The sequence below is a fragment of the Pongo pygmaeus genome, chromosome 22 (genome assembly GCF_028885625.2).
Source record: "Pongo pygmaeus isolate AG05252 chromosome 22, NHGRI_mPonPyg2-v2.0_pri, whole genome shotgun sequence".
NCBI classification, from domain to species: Eukaryota; Metazoa; Chordata; class Mammalia; order Primates; family Hominidae; genus Pongo; species Pongo pygmaeus.
Genome location: NC_072395.2, coordinates 27,493,959 through 27,502,439, shown reverse-complemented (window position 1 = coordinate 27,502,439; position 8,481 = coordinate 27,493,959). Strand labels below are relative to the sequence as shown.

The 8,481-nt window shown below is 43.8% G+C and overlaps 1 protein-coding gene across 9 annotated transcripts in view; it reads left to right on the top strand.

The window, feature by feature from the left end:
* The first annotated feature begins 206 nt into the window (after positions 1-206).
* NRIP1 (nuclear receptor interacting protein 1) overlaps positions 207-8,481 on the top strand; it is a 107,399-nt gene continuing 99,124 nt past the window's right edge. For 3 of the 9 annotated variants that reach the window (XR_008496420.2, XM_063659787.1, XM_063659786.1), the window contains exon 1: positions 1,117-1,390. The gene's annotated coding sequence lies outside the window, so the exon portion shown is untranslated. Of the gene's footprint in view, positions 413-1,104; positions 1,391-1,562; positions 2,325-8,481 lie in introns of those variants that run through there. The other 6 variants (XM_063659790.1, XM_054468586.2, XM_054468589.2 and 3 more) reach the window with 5 other exon arrangements.

Here is an 8,481-nt window from a genome sequence, read left to right as displayed (position 1 = left end):
AGCGTTGAGGATACGATTTTTAAAACAGCAAATACAAGGATAAGGGGAAATTATGGTTTCATATGACTCTCTCCTCCCTCCACTTTCTCGTTTCACCAATCTGTAGCCCCCCCAATTTAGAGGCGGGTTCAGCGAGATTAGGCTGCAGGAAACCAAGAGGCTCCACCGCGCTGCCGCCCCGGCCTCGTGATGTAATTGTTATTTCTTATTCGGAGACTGAACCGAGGAGAGCTGCTGAAGAAGTAGCAGCCCTGCTCCTTTTCCCCTGTCTTGTTGGGTCAGATCCTTCCCGGGGATGATGCAGATTGGCTGACAGACTCCGCTGGAGACTTCGCAGTGACAAAGCAGCCGAGGATTAACCCTGCTCCTGGGTCCTACGTCTGTCCAGGGAGCTGAGCGGGGCGCTCCTCAGGTCTCCTTCCTAGTTTTCCTCCCGGAGTCGCTCCACACGAGTGCTGGGCGCCTACTACGTGCTGGGCGTGGGGTCAAAGTGACCCAGAGTTCGCGCCCGTGCCCCCCAAGATTAAAGCAGGACACACAGATTACAAGGAGATAGAAATTGGGGGTGGGTGGGTGAAAGGGGGCCCAGGGAGCGCGTGTTGTGGGGTGAAGGGGAGGAGGTAGACGCTTAAGGCGCCAGCACCCAGGCGGGGACCCTGGGGCGTCTGGGGCGCCCCGGCCCCCAGGCTGTGCCTAAACGGGAGCATTCGGCCTGGGTCCCGAGAGCGCTTTCCCGGGTCCCCAGGAGGAGCTGTCCAGGCGCCTGCAGCGGTCGCGGGCGGCTGGACAGAGCTGGGAGCCCGGGGACCGCCCGGGCGCGCCCAGCAGCCCCTCTCTCGGGGACGCGGTCCTCTCGCTGCCTCCGGGTCTTGCAGCCCCGTCTGGGCCACCCGGAGAGCAGGCGAGGAGGAAATCCACGAAACAGAGGGGGCTCCGCAGCTCCTGTGAGCCGCCCGGATCCGCGCGGCTTCCTCCTGACCGGGTGACAATGGGAGGGAGGGGGAGAAAAGGGTTAAGAAACTTGGCTGAAGAGCTGAATGGCGTGGGGCGGCGAGGGGAGGGACTGGGCCGCGGCGGACTCGGCGGCGGAGGGAGGAGCGCGGCTGCGGGCGGGCGGGCGGTGAGCGAGGCGCTCAAAGTCAGCCTCGCAGACATTGCAGCAGAGCCCCGAACTCGGGAGGCGGCGGCGAGGCGCAGGGACTATCCGGCCCCACGCCCGCCCGCGACCCGCGCGCGCCCGTCCGCCCGTGGCCTCGCGTCCGCCGCTGCGCCGTGAGCGCCGCTGGTCGGAGGGAAGAGCTCGCCGCGGCGCCGGGCCAGGACGGGGCGGCAGGCGCCTTCGCGGACCGAGCCTGACGGAGCCGGAGGCTGGGAGCCGCGGCGGCCTGGGGTGAGTGACGGCCGCGGCCAGGGCGCCAGGAGTAGCGGCCGCCGGCGCCGCCGGAAACGGCCCGGGAGCGCGGCCCGCTTCGGCTCTGGCTTGGCGGGCAGGGCCGCGGGGGCGTCGGGGCGGCGGGGGCAGCGCGGCCGGCCGCGGGCGCGCACGGGGCGGCGGGGAGGGCGCGTTTCCGGGGAAATCCTGCCTCTGCTGCCTGGTTCGAGTCTCCGGGTTCTCGCAGGGGCCGGGGGCGGCGGGCCGGCAAGTTGTGGAGTGGCCCCGGGTCGGCCCGCCCGTGCGTGCCAGTTCTGGGCAAGGGGGCGGCCGTCGCGTGGCCCCTGCGCGGGGCCGGGTCGGGGTTGCCCCCGCTCCCTTGCCCTCTCGGTCCCGAACCCCGGGCACCGCTCGCCTCGCCGTTCTCGGTCCTGCTGTCCAGCCGGATCCTGGGCGGCGCCTTTCGCCTGGGTGCCTCCCTGCTCCGTGCTCGCTGGATACCCGGCTGGGAAAGTGAATAGGAAAAGGGACAGCTCGCCCGTCCCCCACCCGACCCCGGGCCCGCTTTGCCCGCACTCGCCGTCCCCTCCCGATGGCGAGGCTCACGGACCCGAGGCCTCAGCCATCATTTTACCAGGAGCCAGGGGCCGGCTCCCATTTAGGGTGAGCCCGGTGGAAGTCCGGGAGGCTGCCTTTTCTCCCTTCTTCTGTGTCCACCTTATTACTATTGAATATTGTTTTATGAAGACTTCCGTGGACGTATTCTGCAGACCCTCCCATCCCTTCCAAAGTAGTTTCCCAATTTTAATCAGGAGTTGCTGTTCAGTCTGAAGGAACAAAGGAACCAACTGTGTCTTAGAGGCGGACAGGCTGGGAGTCTGTGACACATGTTGATCTCTGAAGCATTCCAGGAGTTTCTACCTTTTATCACGTTGATAATTGGCTGCTGAAGGTAGTAAAAGAAGTACGGAATGATAAGCACTTTTGCGTTTTAAAAATATGTTTTAATGGAACATTTTACTTTGGGGAAAAAAACGTTCTTAGGCACAAGGACTTTTAAAAACCCAGTTGGTGGAACTGAGTTGGAGTTTGTTTCTGGTATTGTATATAATTACATGGGGGATTGTGAAGGAAATTGCGTCCTTAGAGGAAGAGAAGTCATCTGTAGGTGTCCATAGTAAAAATGGATGTCGGGTTATATGTGATGAATGCTCTTTCTGTTTCTTGGGGGAATTTGTGAAGCAAGGGGCTTCGGTAATTCATTCTTTAAAGTTATGAATTGCATTGAACCTGCTTATTAGTGAATCATAGGTTTAATAAGTGGGTGGTATTATTCAGTGTTTAATCATCAGTTTTCCACCTTTGTTGAAGAGACAGTGAAATAATAGACTTTTTAAACAAATGGTGTTTCATCTGCCTGGCCCCTAAATGTCGGTTGCCGCCTGGAGTATGTTGAAGTGTTTTTCACCTTCCAAGTAAGTGAGTTGCTCTGGTTTTGCCCAGCAGTTCGGTAACGTCGATAGGGTTTATTTGATTCAGGGAGCACTAGCTTCATCACCTATAGTAACTTTTTTTCTGCCTGGGCATAGTTCCTAGAGACAAAGAAGGAGAATCAATTAGTGGAGCAGCTACTGCCCTGCAGGTTGTAGGATTGATTGCTCTAGTCTGTTTCATACTCTGGTGGAGAAAGACCTCTTTCCAAACTTACCTTTAAAAGTGCCCTAAGAGTGTGAGTAAAATATACATCAGAACATAAGAGAGAAAAGAAAAAGGACTGTTCGTTGTCGATTATTCAAATGAGTTAGTTGAAAAACCAGGTTTAATGCCTGTGGGAAGTTAGTTGAAAACCAGGTTTAATGCCTGTTTTACATGCATTTCTAAACTCTGCAGAACTTGGGTTTTGCTAATTTTAACACCCTAAAATATTGTTAACTTTGCACTAAAGAAGTGTGTGAAGAGACTAGAGGCTTTTCTGACTCTTGCAGTTATAAGTGCAAAACATCATGATAAAAAATAACCTATACCACCACCTAGAGTCTGTTTGTTAGTTTATCGCTCGTGAAGTTTGCTTAAATTGACATGTCTGTTACAGTTCTGATATAGTTGAAAATGATTAAGAAGTACTAGCTTTCAAAACGCCATCCAAGAGAACAATTATTTAAGTAATAAATAGCAAATGCCAATTTAAATTATCCGTTCCGCCTTTAGAATGGAAAATTATGACATATCAAGTTGGGTGGGCTGTTCTCCAAAAGATGTTAATTCAAAAGATTTTAAAACGGAGTTTTCAGTTTGTGCGCCAAGGCAGTTCTGATTGCTTAAAGATTTCTGCGTTGTTATCAGAGATTCAAGAAATCTTCCAAATCAGATGCCATTAGAACTTTTTGAAGTCCAGATGAAACAAAAGCAAAAATACAGGAGGGCATTGCAACTACAGAAATTCTGGAAATTCAGAAGTTAAGAGAGAACGCAGCCCATGACAGAGTTGTGGTTCAGAGATATGAAAAGTAAAATCAATGTGAATTAAAGTGATAATCTGTTTTGCTGGTAGTTTATATGTGGTAAAGCAGTCTATTAAATGAGACCTTAGGGAGGCAGCTTTGTTGCCATGTGGCTTATCACATTGTCCATGGAGGAAGTAATGTTCCTCCTTTAAGTGGTGTAGCCTGAGAGAAAGATGGCCTCCAAGATCTTTAATTAAATACCAGTTGAACAGAAAGAACTAGAGCACTGTATTAATTCTGTCAAACATCACTATTTTAGAACATTGAGGACAACTAAAAATGAATTAACGCATATCTGAAAGCAGAGTTTGATAGAAGGTGACAGATGAGGCAAAATATGCCAATCTAATGGAACAAATAAGATAAGGAGATATGCCATCTTTGACTCTAGAAAGATCAGAGGGAAGAAGATTATTGTTAATTGCACAGATTCTATTGCAGACCAATGCTAGAAGACAATGACATAGAAGTAATTTTAAATCAGAGTGGCTTAGGATATATGAGGTTAAAGGAATTTGGCTTTTAATTTTAAAACGTAAAGAATGTAAGAAACTTAAAAGCTCATGTTCTGACTGTTGTTTGGGAAAAGCAGTAATAGTTTGGTGTATCAGGTTAAAAGATAATTTTGCTCAGAATAACTTTAAAATGTCGAATTTTTGTCAAGGAAAGCATTATTCACTTTAAATTGTGATAGGGTCAGTTTTGCTTTTTGCATTTGAGATTGCTTGATACAATTAGTTTTTAATGTAGGTTAGTAAGAGAAGAGGAGTTCTAGTCCCTTCCCTACCATTTCCCTTCCTCCCTTGCTTTCTTCCCCTTTTCTAAAATAAAAGTGTCTAGATCTTTGGATATTTTCTTCCATGAAAAGTGCCTTAGTTGCAGCGTTCCTTCTTGGCTGTGGCTGGGGAGAAGTTTCTTCACTCTTGTACTTTTCCCTTCTGCGCCTTCAGGTGATTGATACACAATCAGAGTGGGTTTTGTTTTGTGTGTTTGTTTAATAATGATTTACTGTTACATGGATGAAGACTGGGAAAAAGCATTTGCCGTTCTAGCAAAGTCCTGTATACTCATGTCTTCCAACTGGAGAAATATTTTCATTAAAATAATCTTGACTACTATTGAAAAGTCAAAGAAAATTTTCAACAAGATATGCTAGGGTCTTGCAGGATATGAGTTTGAATCTGTGAACTAAAAAAGGTTCAAGTTGCATTTCCTTAAGTTGTAGTTTTTTCAGGGACTTTTGGGGGAGGGGAAATGAGCAAGCTCATCCTGTAGTATTTAGATAACACAACAATTAGAGAAATGTAACACCAGTATGGCCACTAAGACTTGAGAAGGTAAAAACCAGGAGTGTCAGATGGTGAAACAGGCCATTGGAATGGAACTGAAGATTATGTCGAGAGGTTGGAGTGAACAAAAAGTAAATGGAGGAGAGAGATCTAGTTTCTGTATCCTGTTTGCATCTGATGCTGAAGCAGAGACATGAATTGCTGATGGTAATGGATTCTATTCTCTTTTATGAGGCCAGCAATATTATATAAGTAGTGGTTGTTTGAGGCAGAGAAACGACAAGTTCCCCTTTTGTGCATGTTCACAGTTTGTTTTGAATGTCTCTGAGACATCTTTAAAGTAGAGGATCAAAATTGGGTACCAGCATGGAATCAGGAGTTATACTTTGGAGGAAAATGAATTAATATTAGATCACATTTTTTTAAATCTTTTAAGATCTGGAATTTTCCAAGGGTCTTCATCAACAGGGAAAACCGTGTTCTGAGTGCTAAAGTTTGGGTGGTGAACTGGATAATTCTTTTATAGGATCTCTGATAAAGATAAACACGTAAATAACTGCAGAAAGAATGCTTTATTTAAGCACATTACCTATGATTCATGGTAGGGGGAAAATAGAGACCACAGAAACTCCTGAAGTCTTATCAGGGTTTCTTTGCAAACTATTATATGGATGCCCATCTGTTGTTTTTTCTTGAAATTTAGTGTTCAGGTTGATGGATACTGAATGTATAGGATTCTGAAGATTGGAATTTATTTAGAACAGAACTTTCCTTTTGTTTTACTACGAGTTATGAAATGCAGTTTTAATTTGTTGCAATAAATATAGAAACTGAGATGAGTAGGAATTTATACTAACTTTTCTCACTGTTATGGTACATACTCTATATCATGAACCTTGAAATTCAAACTGATCCCTACACTATCTTGCAAATATTACAAGTGAAGAATTACAAAAGTTGTGGTATTTTGGCTTATCAAAATGCACCCGAAACATAAAATAGTTTTCCTTAAGTTCTTAAAACAGAAGAATAGGAAAGAGTTAAAAATAAATGTGATACATTTTATCATTATATTAGTATTTTGTTGAAATTAATACCTTGGATCATGCTAGGGATAAAACATTTAGCCTAGAACTCTAAAAGTAGTATAATGTGAATCAGATTTAAAGAATTGAGAAGGCTGGCAATTCAGAAATAGAGGAAGAAAACACTCTTTGGGGTTATGAAAAAAAGGATCCTCTTAGTGCTAGGATTTTTTAAAAAGCTATACACAGTTTTAAGATAGATTGTTCTTGAAGATAATGGGGCAAATAATTACCTGCTAAACAAATTATGAGTCCTGTGATTCTTTTTTTGGTTGAAATAATTTCAAGAACTCCAGCATATGTTGCAATTTTGGCTAGAAAGGTGATTGTGACATACATCCATTCATCCCTTCTCCCTCTCTCCTTCCCTCCTTCCCTCCCTTCCTTCTTTCCACTTTCAATACATAGGGCTGGGGTAGCAAAAAAATAATAATAAACAGTATCATAAAACTTGATAATAGAATTCTCTGACAGGGTTAATAGTTGTGTTTGAAATTCAGAGCTAGTATGGTTCACTCTCCCCAGAAAATAAAATTTTAACTTCTTACACCTCAGGGAATAAAAACTCTAAATTAAAACCCATCCTGCCTCTTTAACTTTGTGTCACTTAGCAAAAATACCTTTAAGGATGGAAAGAAGAGACCCCATGTGCCTTAAATTCCAAGTCACTGTGTGACTAAGCTCAGAGTTTCAATAAATATTAAACTAGAATCCTGCTGGGAATTTGAGTCATCAGCTTAAGCTACTCCTGGGACCAAGACAACTCTGGTTGACCTGACGTTGGTGTTTATTCAGAGCTTTGGTGGAAAGGAGCCTCTCACCCTTGGACTTCTAATTAACAAAGTTATTCCTTAGTCACTTGTTAAGTGATAGAGCTACTCCTTGTTTTCAGGCCTGTAATTTGCTAAAGGATTGAGCACAACAGAGAAACTAAGGAGTTTGGAGCTTCTGCTGTTTAGAGTCTGCTTTCATTATTTTACTTTTACTTTCTTATCTAGCTATGAGGGTACTAGGTAAAAGTCTGGTGATTTGCTTTAGATACTTAAGAGAAAAGCTTAGCTGTAGTCACATATGGTGACTAAGATGGCTTTCCTTATAGTTACATGTTTTTCATAGTTGAGTTTGCCTATAATCTTCATAACGTGCACATGTTAAATATGTTACTGCTCTAAAAAAGCATTTCATTAGTAAGATGGGGAATTGTTTATGTACAATATTGAAATGAGAGTAGTAGTATAATGGTGTGTTTGGTAACTAACAGGACACAATCAAAATTTGAGAATTAGAAGTTCAGAATGAAAAAAGGACTTCTCTCTTGAGGAATCTATCTAGAAGTTGAGAGATAGCAGGTGTTTAACAGATTGTAATGATTTCTGAGAAGCATGCTTTTAAAGATTTTTTTTTAATTCCTGAATTTATGAGTTTATATTATAATAATCTATAATAGAGCAATAGATTTATACACTGGAAAAGAAACAAATTAAGGGAAGGAGAGAATACACAATGACATGGAGGACATCAAGAAAATATGTTTGGAAACATGTGAAACTCTCCAAATGGGAAATAAATATTCTCGAGAGAAATTAATCACAGTTGCAGTTTTTCTCCTAAAGGGACTGTTTGCACAATGGGTTATGTAGGCTCAGGTTTGATTTTTGAAAAACATATTAAAAAATAGTATTCCTGTTATTCCACGTTTATTTTTTGAGTTTAGGTTCTGCTACTAAATCAAGATGATACAGATAAAAGGAAAGCCCTTTTATCTCCCCTGGCAGCATCTGTTGAATAAGGGGGTTATATTTGATTTCTAAATTCTAAAATTCTGACTATACAGCAGTATATGCTGTTGTTGACAGTAAACAGTAAAGATTTCAAGCCTGTGGTTTTAAAAGAAGAAGAGATGATTGGGTAGAAACTTGAAATATTAAGAAGTTGTTTAGTTACTTGGCTGTTGCCTTTTCCTGTTTTGTTGGGAGGGGGAGCAGGGAAAGGAAGAGTATTGAACTTTTTGGGGCAACCATTTTGTGCCAGACATTGTGCTGGAAGCTTTACACACATTTTGTCTTTTAATCCTTCCAGTTCCCCTGTGACATGTAGGAATCATTTTCTCTAGTTTAGAGATAAGGAAACCTAGTCTGAGAAATGCAAGAATAGTTAACTTGCCTGCAGTCACATGGCTAATTTCATTGATAATTTGATTTTCTTAAAGAATATGCCATTGTTTGAAGAAA